This window comes from Musca vetustissima, unplaced genomic scaffold (genome assembly GCF_032173495.1).
Source record: "Musca vetustissima isolate MV318-11 ecotype Yass unplaced genomic scaffold, APGP_CSIRO_Mvet_v1 utg80576, whole genome shotgun sequence".
Taxonomy (NCBI): Eukaryota; Metazoa; Arthropoda; class Insecta; order Diptera; family Muscidae; genus Musca; species Musca vetustissima.
The window spans coordinates 25,864-43,663 of NW_026888484.1; the positions used below are offsets into that span (position 1 = coordinate 25,864).

The 17,800-nt window shown below is 35.0% G+C and overlaps 1 protein-coding gene across 1 annotated transcript in view; it reads right to left on the bottom strand.

Annotated features, from left to right (window-relative positions):
• The window catches only part of LOC133336325 (centrosomal protein of 135 kDa), a 49,249-nt gene that overhangs the window by 14,727 nt on the left and 16,722 nt on the right, over positions 1 to 17,800 (bottom strand). The gene's annotated exons all lie outside the window — the stretch shown is intronic.

Here is a 17,800-nt window from a genome sequence, read left to right on the forward strand (position 1 = left end):
CAGATCTGCGTTCTTTCCTCCCTCAATGTGAGAAAGAATTTTTGTTTTTTTTTTTTTTTTTTTTTTGTAACCGACAATCCAATGAAGTTTCAGAACAATCAAAGTTTTTGTAAAACAGAACACCGTTTGTCAGTTTTTTTTAACAAAAAAAAAGGCAAGATAATGACGGAATTGAAACGTGTTCGTTCCGCACATTATCGGCTATGTGTGTCAGAGAGTCACATAAAATTAGTGACTAAATGACAGAGTGTGGGATGGGATTTTGCCAAAAAAAAAAAAATTTGATTAGATATCTAAATATGTCAATGGAAGAAATTAAAAAAAAAAACAAAAATAAATATTCTAATTTGAATTTAGAATTTGAAACTAATTTGGAGATTTTCCAAATTATTTTCAAATTTGGGTCAAAAAAAAAAACTTTTTTTTCAGTAGCCATTACAGACTAAGATATAGCTCCCATATATATGTTCGATCGATTTAAGGAAAATGGTTCACCAAAGTCCCTATATATCTTTCGATTTGCATAAAATTTGGCATAGTGTACTGAATTGAGACTAGAATGATGTGTGCAAAGTTTCATGAAAATCGGTTCAGATTTAGATATAGCTTATATATCTGAACAAATGAAAAATTTAGTATCGGTTACAGAATGACATGTTTATGGATCCAATTTCATTTTACTGGTCCTTTAAAAATGCGACGTCTGTTAGGATTCATCTGTTGTGAATATACCCAAAGTGGTGAAGGGTATCATATAGTCGGCCCCGTCCGATTTTAATACTTTCCTTACTGGTTTTTTATTATTATTGGGGTAGGCCTGGATGAAAAATATATATTTTAAGGGTCTTCCACAGGCCGTGGATTTTTAAAAATCAATATTTTTTGAGGGGTCCACTGTGAATTTTCTAATAACAAATAATGTTCTTGGGTCTACCACAGGGCGTGGATTTAAACAAAACAAAAAAAAAAATCGAAAGGTCCACCATAAGGCGTCGATTTATTTAAAAAAATTATTAAGGACCTACCACAAGGCGTGGATTAAAATAAAAATATTCTTAAGGGTCTACAGTGCATTTTTAATAAATACAAATATTTTTTAGGGGCCTATCAAAAAGTGTGGCTTTTTAGGCTTCTATCGTTTCTATTGCCTAAAAAGGCATTTTAAGGCCTTTGAAGGCTTCTGTCGCCTAAAAAAGGCATTTTAAGGCCTTTAAACGCTTCTATAGCCTAAAAAGGCATTTTAATTTTCTATAGCTGGCCTTTTGTAGATCGAAGGCTAACGTTCCATAGATCGAAGGCTGGCCTTTCATAGATCAGAGGCTGGCATTTTATAGATCGAAGGCTGATTTTTTATAGACCTAAGGCTGGCCTTTTATAGATCGAAGAATGTCCTTTTATAGATTGAAAGCTGGCGCTTTACAGATCGAAGGCTGGCCTTTTACAGATCGAAGGCTGACCTTTTATAGATCGAAAGCTAGCCTTTTATAAATCGAAGGCTGGCTTTTTATAGACCTAAGGCTGGCTTTTTATAGATCGAAGGCTGACCTTTTATGGATCAAAGGCTGGCCTTTTATAGGTTGAAGGCTCGCCTTTTACAGATCGAAGGCTGGCCTTTTACAGATCGAAGGCTGGCCTTTTATAGATCGAAGACTGGCCTTTTACAGATCGAAGACTGGCCTTTTATAGATCGAAGGCTGGCCTTTTATAGACCTAGACCTGGCCTTTTATAGAACGAAGGCTGGCTTTTTATAGACCTAAGGCTGGCCTTTTATAGATCGAAGACTGGCCTTTTACTGATCGAAGTCTGGCCTTTTATAGATCGAAGGCTGGCTTTTTATAGACCTTAGCTGGTTTTTTATAGACCTTAGCTGGCCTTTTATAGATCGAAAAATGACGGTTTTATAGATTGAAAGCTGGCCTTTCACAGATGGAAGGCTGGCATTTATAGGTTGAAGGCTGTCATTTTACAGATCGAAGGCTGGCCTTTTATAGATCGAAGGCTGGCCTTTTACAGATCGAAGGCTGGCCTTTTACAGATCGAAGGCTGGTCTTTTACAGATCGAATGCTGGCCTTTTATAGATCGAAGGCTGGCCTTTTACAGATCGAAGGCTGGCCTTTTACAGATCGAAGGCTGGTCTTTTACAGATCGAATGCTGGCCTTTTACAGATCGAAGGCTGGCCTTTTATAGACCTAGACCTGGCCTTTTATAGCACGAAGGCTGGCTTTTTATAGACCTAAGGCTGGCCTTTTATAGATCGAAAAATGACGGTTTTATAGATTGAAAGCTGGCCTTTCACAGATGGAAGGCTGGCATTTATAGGTTGAAGGCTGTCCTTTTACAGATCGAAGGCTGGCCTTTTATAGATCGAAGGCTGGCCTTTTACAGATCGAAGGCTGGCTTTTTACAGGTTGAAGGCTGGCCTTTTATAGATCGAAGGCTGGCGTTTTATAGATCGAAGGCTGGCTTTTTACAGATTGAAGGTTGACCTTTTATAGATCGAAGAATGTCCTTTTATAGATCGAAGGCTGGCTTTTTACAGATTGAAGGCTGGCCTTTTATAGATCGAAGTCTGGCCTTTTATAAATCGAAGTCTGGCTTTTTATAGACCTAAGGCTGACTTTTTTTTATAGATCGAAGACTGGCCTTTTACAGATCAAAGGCTGGCCTTTTATAGATTGAATGCTGACCTTTTACAGATAGAAGGTTGACCTTTTATAGATCGAAGACTGACTTTCCCTAGATTGAAGGCTGCTCTTTTATAGATCGAAGGATTTTTTAATAAAAAATATTTTTCTGAAGTCTGTCATAAGGCGTGGATTAAAGCAAAAACTATTCGTATTTTCTTAATATTTTTAAGGACCTTAAAAAAATATTTTTAAGAGCCTATTCGAATGTGTAACATGTGATAAAAATCACGAAATTAAAAAACTTTAATTTGCATAGATTTCGTATATTTTTGTTATTTGTTGTTGTTGTTTTTGTATTTGAACATTATTTCACGTAATATGTTCACCCCATCAATTGTACTCTAATTACTGATCGAAAATCAAATCACAACACGAACCAAAATAAAAATACCATAGAAAATGTTAATTTGTATGCGAAGGAACTTCCGTTTTATTTATTTACGAATAAAAATACCACAAACAAAATATTCGAAAACAAAAGACTCCTCTGACTGATTCATTGGTTTCTGCGTAAACCTCAATAATAATTCTTTATTTATTTAATTGTGGGCGACAAGCAATGCCAACAACAAAATAAATGCTAATTGTTTTTTTCTTTTTTTTTTGATATGTTATTTTTGAACCCCATATAACCTTGATAATGAACTATAAACGGTTAATGTACTATGACTGAAAAAAAAATAAATTGAATAAAAAATAATAATAAAGAGAATCAAAAAATTAAAAAAAAAATATTGGTTCGCCTAGTGACCCATATAAACCACATTTTTTTATTTATTCATTTTTTTCTCTGCCATAGACGGAAGTTGAAATTGATTACCAAAAACAGAAAAAATCAATCAAAATTACAATGAAAGTGTTTTCAAACCTATCAAGAATACTAAAAAATAAATTTATAATTTATTACCCTATTGAAAGTAAAGTTGCACCTCTTGTTAAGAAACACGAGGGCTAAAAGAGTGGTTTAAACGCAAAAAAAAAAAAACACCCAAAGAGAAATTGAAATTCCATCACTCCCCAAAAGAGATACACACAATTAGCAATAGGAATAGGGTTTGTTTCTTAAGTCTTTTGCCTTTAAATGGGCACACACATGTAATGAGATGGGGAGATATAGAGAGAGAAAACACGTGAGAGATTCAAGAGCATGACAATATACCATAACAACAAGCACTCAAGCAATTAATGTATAGGAGAGAGAGCGAGATAGAGTGAATAGTCAGTTATCTATGAAAGACTTAAGAAACAAACTTGCCACTTGAGTATGCCATAGGAAGTTTGTTGCTTAAGTCTTTTTTTGAAAATGGAGCAGTTCATGTGGGGATTTAAAAATAAATATTTTTAAGTGGGGATTTAAAAATAAATATTCTAGGTGTGGATTTTTTTAAGGGGCTGCCACAAAGCGAGGATTTTTTATAAGATATTTTTAAGGACGTGTGATTTTTATACCCTTCACCACACTGTGGTACAGGGTATTATGTCTTTGTGCATTTGCTTGTAACAGGCAAAAGGAAACGATATAGACACATGGTTCCTTTTGAGAATATGCATAGAATCACTTTCTAAGTCGATTTATGCATGTCTGTTCGTCCGTCCGTCTGTCTGTCCATGTTAAATTGTAAACAAAGTACAGATCGCATTTATGATCCGAATTGGATGAAATTTGGCATAGGCCACTTATTCGGCCCAAGGATGAACCCTATTGAAATTGGGAAAAATCGTTTCAGATTTAGATATAGCTCCCATATATATTTTCGTCTGATATTGGTACCAAAACCCCTATATATTTTTGTATTTTCACGGAATTTGGTATAGCGTACTGAATTGAGTCTAGAATGATGTGTGTAAAATTTCGTGAAAATCGTTTCAGATGTATATATAGCTTCCATATATATTTTCACCCGATTTAATGTAAATGGTCCACCAAAGTCCCTATACATCTTTCGATTTGGACGAAATTTGGCATAGCGTACTGAATTGAGACTAGAATGATGTGTGTTAAGATTCCTGAAAATCGGTTCAGATTTAGATATAGCTCCCATATATATTTTCGTCCGATTTAATGTAAATGGTGCACCGAAAGTCCCTATATATCTTTCGATTTCCACGAAATTTGGCAGAGCGTACTGAATTAAGTCTACAATGATGTGTGTAAAATTTCTCGAAAATCGGTTGAGATTTAGATATAGGTCCCCTATATATTTTGGTCCGATTTAATGTAAATGATGTACCAAAGTCCCTATATATCCTTGGATTTGCACGAAATTTAGCATAGCGTACTGAATAAACCCTAGAACGATGTGTGTTAAGTTTTCTGAAAATTGGTTCAGATTTAGATATAGCTCCCATATATATTTTCGTCCGATTTAATAGAAATAGTGCACCAAAGACCCTAAATATCTTTCGATTTTTACGAAATTTTGCATAGCGTACTGACTTGAGTCTAGAAATATGTGTGTAAAATTTCTTGAAAATCGGTTCAGATTTAGATATAGCTCCCATATATATTTCGGTCCGATTTAATGTAAATGGTGTACCAAAGTCCCTATATATCTTCCGATTTGCACGAAATTTGGTATAGCGTACTGAATTGCGACTAGAATGATGTGTGTTAAATTTCCTGAAAATCGGTTTAGATCTAGATATAGCTCCCATATATATGTTCGACCGATTTATGGTAAATAGTGTACCAAAGTCCCTATATATCTTCCGATTTCCACGAAATTTGGCATATCGTGCTGAATTGAGACTAGAATTATGTGCGTAAATTTTCTTGAAAATCGGTTCAGATGTAGATATAGCTCCCATATATATGTTCGACCGATTTAATATAAATGGTTCACCAAAGTCCCTAAATATCTTTCGAGTTCCACGAAATTTGGCAGAGCGTAATGAATTAGGTATAGAATGATGTGTGTTAAGTTTCCTGAAAATCGGTTTATATTTAGATATAGCTCCCATATATATTTCCGTCCGATTTAATTTAAATGGTGCATCAAGGTACCTATATATCTTTCGATTTCCACGAAATTTGGCATAGCGTACTTAATTAAGTCTAGAATAATGTGTGTTAAGTTTCGTACTGAATTAGGTATAGAATGATGTGTGTTAAGTTTCCTGAAAATCGGTCCAGATTTAGATATAGTTCCCATAAAAATTTTCGTCCGATTTTAGGTAAATGGTGTACCAAAGTCCATATATATCCTTGGATTTGCACGAAATTTAGCATAGCGTACTGAATAAAACCTAGAACGATGTGTGTTTAATTTCGTGAAAATCGGTTCAGATTTAAAAATAGCTTCCATATATATATTTTACCTATACATCTTTCGATTTGGACGAAATTTGGCATAGCATATTTGCATATTTTCAAGAAATCATAAGTCGCGGATTTTTTTAAAATTATTTCTAAGGGTCAACCATAAGGCGCGGATTTTTAAAAATTATTTCAAAGGGTCAACCATAAGGCACGGATTTTTAAAAATTATTTAAATTTCTCTCCAAATACCCTTGCTTTTAAATAACTTCCTCCCTTTCACTCAATTTTTATTGAGTGAAATCGACTCGAAAAAAAACTCATTTGAGAGAGAGAGAGAGAGAGTGACTCAGAGAACAGTCTGCCTAGCTTCGTGTCTTTTCTTAGCCACCACCACCAGCAGGTAACAAAACTCTCCACCATTCAAATCAAGCTCAGATATAATTCAAACGTGAATCCAAACAGAGGCCAAAAACACAAAATCGCGGCGGATTTTTTCGTGTGTGTTTCTTGGCTGTCTGCTACGTCGTGTCGGTAAAAAAAACAAATAACAACAAAAAAAATCAAACGCCAAAGAATAAACAAAACATATGTTCGAATCAAATAGTAAATAAGAAAAATAAAAAAAAACAAAAATCATAGGAGACCAATATTGTCGATTAGAGTCAACACGTTTTAGGTGTAGAAAAAATATCGAGTTAACACGGGTTAACTGGAAATCAAAGGCTGTGAATTGAAACCTGAACCAAACAAAAGGAAACGTGTTGCCTGCCTGGTGACGGAATAAAATTAGTCAATAAAATTTATTAACAACAACAAAAAAGGTGAATTGAAGTTTTGAAATGTTTCAAATCATTTTCAAAATACAAAAAATAAAAATGAAAAATTGAAAATGAATTAAAAATGTGTTTTTGAAGGAAATTTAAATAATAAAAGGGTTAAAAAATTGAAATAAAAAATATAAAAAAAATATTTAAAATAATTAGCAATGCGGATTTTTAAATGGTGCTAACAAAAGTCTCAAGAAGCAAAAACATGTGTAAATTTCGTACACCAGAAAAAAAATAAAACTTTAAATAAATATTGAGAAACATCAGTGCAAACAAAAGACTTAAGACACGAACTTGATAATGGAAAAAATTTTGGAATGGACCAATAAAGGCGTGGATTTTTCAAACAAATATATTTTTCTACCAAAGTAGTAGATTTATTAAAAACCATTTTTAGGTTCTCAAGACCTTCTTCGTTAAAAAGTAGAACTCATTGTCATTTTTAAGACCTTTCAATTATCTTAAAAAAATTAAGATGTTATTTTTGGTAATTATAAACCAAGACAAGACAAATTAACAGAAAAAAACCCCCAAAAAAATAATCTCTCAAAAACCGAAATTCCCAACATGATCGAAATTATGTTTCGGTAGTCACAACACCTTGATTACAATCAGCAATTTTTCTTAAGCTTATCAGAAGAAGAAGAAGAAGAGGGGGTATTTGAGAGGTGCTTAGTGTGTGTGCGTGTGGACATTAAAAAGTCAAGGCCAATAACATCATGATTTTTTCAATATTTTTTTGATAAAGAACAAACAATAATAATCCACAAAACAAACAGACAACTTGATGACCAAAAAAAACAACAAAAACAACAAAAAGCAACAACAACAATGGCCCCATCATATTTCTTAAGAAGATCTCAGATGATGATGATGATGCAAAAGAAGATGCTATCAAAATTGAGAATTGAGTCTACAACTCCAAGTAGTTTGATATTTAAAATTCAGCGGCTAACAAATCATTTCATGTCTTCAAGAACTATTCTGAAAAGTGAATTTTTTTGTATGTCTTGTGTGATTTTAATCTCCATGGATTTAGAATATCAATTCTAATTCTAATAACTAAATGACAGTAAATTATAATTCCAAATAGTAAGAGGTTCTGAAGAATTGGAAACCGGTTTTAAAATTATTATTTTATGATTTTAAATAGTATTATATCAAAGAATTTTAATTAGTTAATAAATACCGTTATGAAATCGATTTAAATACGGTTTAGCATTGAAAAAAAAATCACTTTGATTTTTTAACAAAGATTTTCAAAAAAAATATTTTTTTAGCATCTCCAGTAAAACGTGGATTAAAATTATTATTAATTCAATGTGTCCCAATTTATACATTTAAATTTTGAATTTATAAAATTAAATTCAATTTTAAATGTTGCTATTGAACCGAACATGCAAATTGCATAGCTGTATTACTCGGTATATGTGTAATAATGACCTCAAACTGCATCAATTACAAAAAAAAGATAATTTTTCTTGGCCGCAACTTCAAGCGAATTAATCATGGCCGGTGTGACTAAATCTGTTACAAATGTCTGCATATGCATGCAGATATAGATGTAGGTTGATTCTTAATTTCATGCTTATTATGACCATACATCGAGTGGTAATGATTTCAAGGATTTCTGTAAATGACTGGTATCTGGCCTTTGACCATGACTAGAAAAAAATCGAATACAAAACATAATTGAAACCAGTAAGGAAAGTAGTAAAGTCGGACGGGGCCGACGGGGCCCTTTCAGTGTCAAAAAAATGTCGGAATAAAACTCCAAAATTTTGTATTTAAGATCATATAAAGGCATAGAGTTTAGAAAAAATATTCGCTGTATCTTTCAAAAATTAAATATAATTAAAAAAAAAACAGTGAGCGGAGCAGTATAATCGGACGGGGCCGACCATATGATACGCTACACAACATCCACGAAAGTCTAACTTGCGCAATATTTGCACCCTCTTGGACTAATAGAAGTCAACAATATTACTAATATTCAAAACAGCCCTTCTAATTACTTGTCCAGATTCCCTTCATCCTTTGGGTTGTGATATTCGGCTATCTATTGTGGCCTATGGATCGACTCGAAATTACACGAAAAATTAAATTTTCGGTCCACTTCATCCCAATATTATTATCTGATCATCACCGAAAATTATAGGCGTTGTCCTTGACCATACCGGGATCCTCATGGAAAATTTCAAAGCGATCTGCTCTATATTTCCGACCTCTAGTGTGGTAATGGGTAACTAAATAATATATGAATACGTAAGCACCTGTAAATATGTATGTGTATCTCCCACATCTGAGTACATACGACCATATAACTGGTATCAATTTAAAGGTCAACCACTCCTCTTGGATATAATATCAATTTCTCGGGTCTATGTCCTTCAAGGGCAAATATATACGCCATAGAATACAAATTTTGAAATTTTTTACACAAAAGTATCGGTCCATTTGACCCGGTAAATATTGACCGATCTTTATCAAAACAGGCATGCTTATTCTTTGTCCCGATCCCCTTCTCCATGCAAAGATTCAAGATGTTCGGACCATAATTGCAGCCTCTGGAGCGACCAGAAAAACCGACAAAAATTTAGCATTTGGTCCATTTCATCCCCTAAATATTAACCGATCTTTACCAGAAGCAATAGGGGTCTTCATTGGCCAGAACCCATCCTACATGCAAAATTTCGTGAAGATTGATGCATAACTGTGGCCTGTATCGTGTTTACAAATTATAATGGACAGACGGACGGACGGACACACATGTCTAAATCGACTCAGCTAGTCGAGATATGATGATCGGACCCCTGAAATAATTTTTAATAAAATCCACGCCTTGTGGTAGATCCTTGAAATAATTTTTAAAAAATCCACGCCTTGTGGTAGACCCTTGAAATAATTTTTAAAAAAATCCACGCCTTGTGGTAGACCCTTGAAATAATTTTTAAAAAAATCCACGCCTTGTGGTAGACCCTTGAAATAATTTTTAAAAAAATCCACGCCTTGCAGCCCTTAAAAATTTTTTTTAAAAAATCCACTCCCTTAAAAATATTTTTTAAAAATTCTCACCTTGTATGGAACTTTAAAAATAATTTTTAAAAAATCTTCGCCTGCTAGACTATAAAAAATAGTATAAAACAAGTAAGGAAAGTTCAAAAGTCAGACGGGGCCGACTATATGATACCCTTCACCACTTTGGACTTAATTCAGTATGCTGTGCAAAATTTTGTCGCAATCGGACAAATATTGGGATTTTGGTGCACCATTTACCTAAAATCGAATGAAAATATATATGGGAGCTATATCTAACTCTGGACCGATTTCAAGGAAAACTTCATAGATGTCAAACGGGACTGAATTCAGTACTCTGTGCAAAATGTTGTTCCAATCGAACAAATATTGGGAGTTTGGTGCATCATTCACATAAAATCGAACGAAACTATATATGGGAGCTATATCTAATTCTGAGCCGATTCCAAAAAAAAAACTTCGCATACATTAATCTGGACATAATTCAGTACTCTGTGCAAAATTTTGTCTCAATCGGACCATTATTGGCAGTATGGTGCACCATTTACATAAAATCGGACGAAAATATATATGGGAGCTATATCTAAATCTGAACCGATTCCAACAAAACTTCGGAGACATCAGTCTGGACCTAATTCAGTACTCTGTGCAAAATGTTGTTCCAATCGAACAAATATTGGGAGTTTGGTGCATCATTCACATAAAATCGGACGAAACTATATATGGGAGCTATATCTAATTCTGAACCGATTCCAAAAAAAAACTTCGCATACATTAATCTGGACATAATTCAGTACTCTGTGCAAAATTTTGTCACAATCGGCCCAATATTGGCAGTATGGTGCACCATTTATCTAAATTCGGACGAACTATATATGGGAGCTATATCTAAATCTGAGCCGATTTTCAAGAAAATTTACACACATCTTTCAAGACTCAATTCAGTACGCTATGCCAAATTTCGTGCAAATCGAAAGATATATAGGGACTTTGATGAATTATATACATTAAATCGGTCGAACATATATATGGGAGCTATATGTAAATCTAAACCGATTTTGACAAAACTTAACACACATCATTCTAGACTAAATTCAGTACGCTATGCCAAATTTCGTGCAAATCGGAAGTTATATAGGGACATTGGTACACCATTTACATTAAATCGGCCGAAAATATATATGGAAGCTATATCTAAATCTGAATCGATTTTCAAGAAAATTTACACACATCATTCTAGACATAATTCAGTACGCTATGCCAAATTTCGTTCAAATCGGAAGATATATAGGGACTTTGGTACACCATTTACATTAAATCGGTCGAAACTATATATGGGAGCTATATCTAAATCTGAACCGATTTTCAAGAAATTTTACACACATCATTCTGGACTCAATTCAGTACGCTGTGCCAAATTTCCTGGAAATCGAAAGATATATAGGGACTTTGATGAACCATATACATAAAATCGATCGAAAATATATATGGGAGCTATATCTAAATCTGAACCGATTTTCAAAAAAATTTACACACATCTATCTAGACTCAATTCAGTACGCTATGCCAAATTTCGTCCCAATTGGGCAAATATTGGGAGTTTGGTGCACCATTTATCTAAAATCGATCGAAGATATATATGGGAGCTATATCTAAATCTGAGCCGATTTTGACGAAACTTAACACACATCATTCTAGTCTCAATTTAGTACGCTGTGCCAAATTTCGTGCAAATCGGAAGATATATAGGGACCTTAGTACACCATTTACATAAAATCGGACGAAATACATATGAAAGCTATATCTAAATCTGAACCAATTTATCCCAATTTTAATAGGGTTCGTCCTTGGTTAAAATATTTTTTTAACTGTTTTTGTCTTAACGTATAAGGGTACGTGCTTTATTTCACACCTTTTTGATCTGCTCTGTCATTAGGTTAGCACCTAAGGTCATGATGGTTGGCTAGTTGGCTATCCGGCTGATGCCACTATTAATGGATGCTGAGTATAAAAACCCGAAATCAATTGTCGTTTTTTTTTTAATTTAACACTTCAGTAGAGAAGCTCTCGAGGCTAAATTCATTAACGATTTGTGGGTTTTGTGATCGTAAATTAAAAATTAATTACAGCGTTGATTAATGGTCGGAAGGAGGGACAAGAAGAATGTAAAAACCCCACCAGACACAAATACTGATGATGAAGTTATTATTTCGGTTAATTTTTTTTTGGGAGGGAGGTAGAAACAATTTTCGGAATTAGTTGAAAAAAAAATCGGAAATTTTCAAGTTCATCATAATTTTGTTGCTTCCGCTGCAACTAAAGTTTCAGGGCAATTATGGGCAATTAAATAAAAAAGCCCCACAAATAGTTCGGAAGTTCTCTGCAGATAAAAAAAACTCAAAATTTATTTGAAAATTAAATTCGATTCAGTCATACAATTCATTGCTCAGCTGTAAACCAGTTTCCAAAACTCTTTTAATAACTTCGTGGGATGAGGGTTCGGTAGGGGAGAAGAGATCTTTAATTTTGCATAAAGTTTTGATGCACTGTTCGGAAGTCTCCACGTTTGTGTGTTTCCAAAAAGGTCATGAAACCCACACCAATAAATGTTTGTTGTTGTTATTGTTTTATTTTTCTCTCTCTCTCTCTCTTCGTTGACCATTATTAGCTCTTATGACCAGCAGCATTTATTGCTTAATTATAATGTGCGGAATCACAAATGACCTTGAACTAATTTTTTTTTGTGTTGAATAAACACAAATCATAAATTGGATTGACAAGATTTTTTATATTCGGAAGTGGGAAGCTTTTAATTAGGAAATTAAAAAAAAAAACTAAATGGGATAAACAATATTTTTTAAGTCCCCAAAAAGTCGGAAATTTTTAAAAATTATTTTTAAGGGTCGTGGAATTTTAAAACATATTTTTAGGGCTCTCTAACCAGGCGTGGATTTTTAAAACATATTTTTAAGGGTCTCTAAGCAGGCGTAGATTTTTTAAAACATATTTTTAGGGGTCTCGAATCAGGCGTGGATTTTTAAAACATATTTTTAGGGCTCTCTAAGCAGGCCTGGATTTTTAAAACATATTTTTAGGGCTCTCTAAGCAGGCGTGAATTTTTAAAACATATTTTTAGGGCTCTCTAAGCAGGCGTGGATTTTTAAAACATATTTTTAAGGGTCTCTAACCAGTCGTGGATTCTTAAAGCATATTTTTAGGGCTCTCTAACCAGGCGTGGATTTTTAAAACCTATTTTTAGGACTCTCAAAACAGGCATGGATTTTTAAAACATATTTTTAGGGCTCTCTAAGCAGGCCTGGATTTTTAAAACATATTTTTAGGGCTCTCTAAGCAGACGTAGATTTTTAAAACATATTTTTAAGGGTCTCTAACCAGGCGTGGATTTGTAAAACATATTTTTAGGTATCTCTAAGCAGGCGTGGATTTTTCAAACCTATTTTTAGGGCTCTCTAAGCAGGCATGGATTTTTAAAACATATTTTTAGGGCACTCTAAGCAGGCCTGGATTTTTAAAACATATTTTTAGGGCTCTCTAAGCAGGCGTGGATTTTTAAAACCTATTTTTAGGACTCTCAAAACAGGCATGGATTTTTAAAACATATTTTTAGGGCTCTCTAACCAGGCCTGGATTTTTAAAACCTATTTTTAGGACTCTCAAAACAGGCATGGATTTTTAAAACCTATTTTTAGGACTCTCAAAACAGGCATGGATTTTTAAAACATATTTTTAGGGCTCTCTAACCAGGCCTGGATTTTTAAAACCTATTTTTAGGACTCTCAAAACAGGCATGGATTTTTAAAACATATATTTAGGGGTCTCGAATCAGGCGTGGATTTTTAAAACATATTTTTAAGGGTCTCTAAGCAGGCGTGTATTTTAAAAACATATTTTTAGGGCTCTCTAACCAGGCGTGGATTATTAAAACCTATTTTTAGGGGTCTCTAACCAGCCGTGGATTTTTAAAACATATTTTTAGGGCTCTCTAACCAGGTGTGGATTTTTTAAAAGATATTTTTAGGGGTCTCTAAGCAGGCGTGGATTTTTAAAACATATTTTTAGGGCTCTCTAAGCAGGCGTGGATTTTTAAAACATATTTTTAGGGCTCTCTAACCAGGCGTGGATTTTTTAAAACATATTTTTAGGGCTCTCTAAGCAGGCGTGGAATTTTAAAACATATTTTTAGGGCTCTCTAAGCAGACGTAGATTTTTAAAACATATTTTTAGGTATATCTAAACAGGTGTGGATTTTTAAAACATATTTTTAGGGCTCTCTAAGCAGGCGTGAATTTTTAAAATATATTTTTAGGGCTCTCTAAGCAGGCGTGGATTTTTAAAACATATTTTTAGGGCTCTCTAAGCAGGCGTGAATTTTTAAAATATATTTTTAGGGCTCTCTAAGCAGGCGTGGATTTTTAAAACATATTTTTAGGGCTCACTAACCGGGCGTGGATTTTTAAAACATATTTTTAGGGCTCACTAACCGGGCGTGGATTTTTAAAACATATTTTTAGGAGTCTCTAACCCCTCCTAGATGCAGACTCTTAAAGATATTTTTTTAAAAATCCCCTCCTGGATACAGACCCTTAAAGAATTACATCTTTAAGGATTTATTTATGGCAGTACCAAGGTATATAAAATCTTTAACTACATCGAAGCTGTAGTTCTCAAGTTCCACAGTTGCTCCGACGTCCGACTGGACGTCTTGCGCGTTGATACCACCAGCTTGGTCTTCTCGCCGTTTACTGCCAGACCCACCTTGGCAGACTCCTTCTCAATTTGTTCAAAGGTGGCTGTTATCGCTCTCAGTGTTCGACCCAATATGTCGATGTCATCGATGGCGTAGGCGAGTTCACTTTTGCCTCTCGTATGACCCTTTCCAGCAGGATGTTAAAAAGGTCACACAACAAACTGTCTCCGTTGTCTGAATCCTCGTTCGGTTTTAAAGGGCCCCGAGAAGTCCTTTCCGACTTTAACTGCTGATCTTGTACCACTTAAAGTTATCCTGCATAGCCGTATTAATTTTGCAGGTATGCCAAACGCAGACATGGCTTGAAACACCTCTGACGTCAAATTTCCGTGTTACATTAGATCGCACCTTTGCTGCTACATTAAGACGAGTGCGAACCTTGGCTGCTACAAGGTGGTAGTGGTCCGAATCGATATTCGCTCCTCGGATCGATCGTATTTCTATTACACTGGATGAATGCCTACCGTCAATCACAAAATGATCGATTTGATTTCTCGTTGTTCGATCGGAAGAAATCCAAGTGGCCTTGTGTATATCGAGATGCTTGAATCTGGTGCTGCTAACTACCATGTTTTTTGCTGGCGCAACGTCAATCAACCTCATGCCGTTGTCTGATGTTTCTTCATGAAGGCTGGTGGGGCCAAACATATATTTTCCCTTCCGATTTTTGCATTAAAATCTCCTAGCTGAATTTTAATGTCATGGCCAGGGCAGCGATCATATGTTTCTGTTTCAAGGCGTTCGTAAAATATGTCTTTGGTCTGTTCATCTTTATCTTCGGGGTCGGAGCATGGAGGCAAATGAGACTGATGTAGAAGAACTTCGATTTTTTTGCGGATTATAGCAATTCGTTCATCTACTGGAGTGAATCTGGAGACGAGGTCTTTAATTCTCATGTTAACGATTTATTGTCAAATTCATGTCTCGCTTCATGGCATCTATTTCATGGCAGCAGGGCGTAATCATCTGATTTACTTACGCCAGTCCCCATTCCATCGCATTTCCTGTAAGGCAATAATATCGGCTTTGTACTTCTTGAGTACAACCGCCAAAGCGAGAACTACGCCTGTTCTGTACAACGTGCGCACATTCCAAGTGCAGATTCGCAGATTGTGGTCCTTTATACGTTTGCGGGGTTTGGTTTTTAGGGGGTGATTAAGCTACCCCAGGTGGCACCGCGGGCAGGTCAGTGTCCACAATTGAGATGAAAGAGGGACGAACATAAGCCTGGACTTCGCCATGTTAAAGCCTATCAGAGCCGTTGCTCGGTATCTATCATCCTCTTAGACTCCTAAAACTCCTCACCTTATTGTAGACCCTTAAGAATATTTTTAAAAAATCCGCACCTTTTTGTAGTAGACCCCAAAATATTTTTTTTTTATCGTGATTTTTGTTTCCTTAAAAACTAATTTTTTGTTCACCCTAAAAGTATGCTCTACTTGTTATATGAAACAAAAGACTTAAGACACAAACAGCCATAAACATTTGTGACCTTAACCAGTCAAAGAAAAATGGATCATTTCACTTTCAATGACCCATAATACCACTTACAATGCAGCAACAACATCAACAACCGGAAGATTTTTGTTGTTGTCTATGACAACAACAACAACCTATATTATATAACACTATTATTAATAAAAGAAAAAAAATCTCACACATTAATTTTGTATATCTCTTGGTGGGGCAAGTTGTAGGCACACACACCATGTGCGGTTGTGTGTGTGTGGTTGTCTGTCTGGCTGGCTGTTGGAATGACGTTGAGGGGGATACCAACCAGCTTCGTGGTTTCATGCAACATTTAATGTCGCGCCACATTAAACCGGCATCTCAATACAAGTGGAAAAATGTGGCAAATTTGATGGTGGTGGAGGTGGAGGTGTTTGGAATCCTCTCCTCCCTCCTCCGATTCTCTATTTTGTAATGTGTGTGTGTGTGTCGATAGACGTAATAAATGATATAATTTGTTGTGGTTATGCCCAAACAAAAAAATTTGCCATATGGGTGGTAGTGGTGGTCGAAGTGGTGGCATGGTTGTTGATCTATTGACTTGATTTTTTTGTGTGCTACATCGATGCAGACCAGACAGCCAAGTGGTTTAGTGGGTAAATCGTACGAATCGGGGTATTTTTTTTTTTTTTTAATTTTCTTCTTTGTTGCATCGTATAGAAAACCCAGTAAGGAAAGTAGTAAAGTCGGACGGGTCCGACTATATGATACCCTTCACCACTTTGGGTATATTCACAACAGATGAATCCTAACAGATGTCGCATTTTTAAAGGACCAGTAAAATGAAATTGGATCCATAAACATGTCATTCTGCAACCGATGCTAATTTTTTTCATTTGGTCAGATATAGAAGCTATATCTAAATCTGAACCGATTTTCAGGAAACTGAACACACATCATTCTGGGCCTAATTCATTACGCTGTGCCAAATTTCGTGCAAATCGAAGGTTATATAGGGACTTTGGTGGACCATTTACATTAAATCGGAAGAAAATATATATGGGAGCTATATCTAAATTTGAACCGATTTTCAGGAAACTTAACACACATCATTCTGTGCCTAATTCATTACGCTGTGCCAAATTTCGTGTAAATCGAAAGTTATATAGAGACTTTGGTGGACCATTTACATTAAATGGGACCGAAATATATATGGGAGCTGCATCTAAATCTGAACCGATTTTCAGGAAACTTAACACACATCATTCTGTGCCTAATTCATTACGCTGTGCCAAATTTCGTGCAAATCGAAGGTTATATAGTGACTTTGGTGGAACATTTACATTAAATCGGATGAAAATATATATGAGAGCTATATCTAAATCTGAACCGATTTTCAGGAAACTTAACACACATCATTCTGGGCCTAATTCATTACGCTGTGCCAAATTTCGTGCAAATCGAAGAGACTTTGGTGGACCATTTACCTTAAATCGGACGAAAACACATATGAGAGCTATATCTAAATCTGAACCGATTTTCAGGAAACTTAACACACATCATTCTAGGGCTAATGCATTACGCTGTGCCAAATTTCGTGTAAATCGAAGGTTATATAGGGCCTTTGGTGGACCATTTACCTTAAATCGAATGAAAATATATATGGGAGCTATATCTAAATCTGAACCGATTTTCGGGAAACTTAACACACATCATTCTGGGCCTAATTCAGGACGCTGTGCCAAATTTCGTGCAAATCGAAGGTTATATA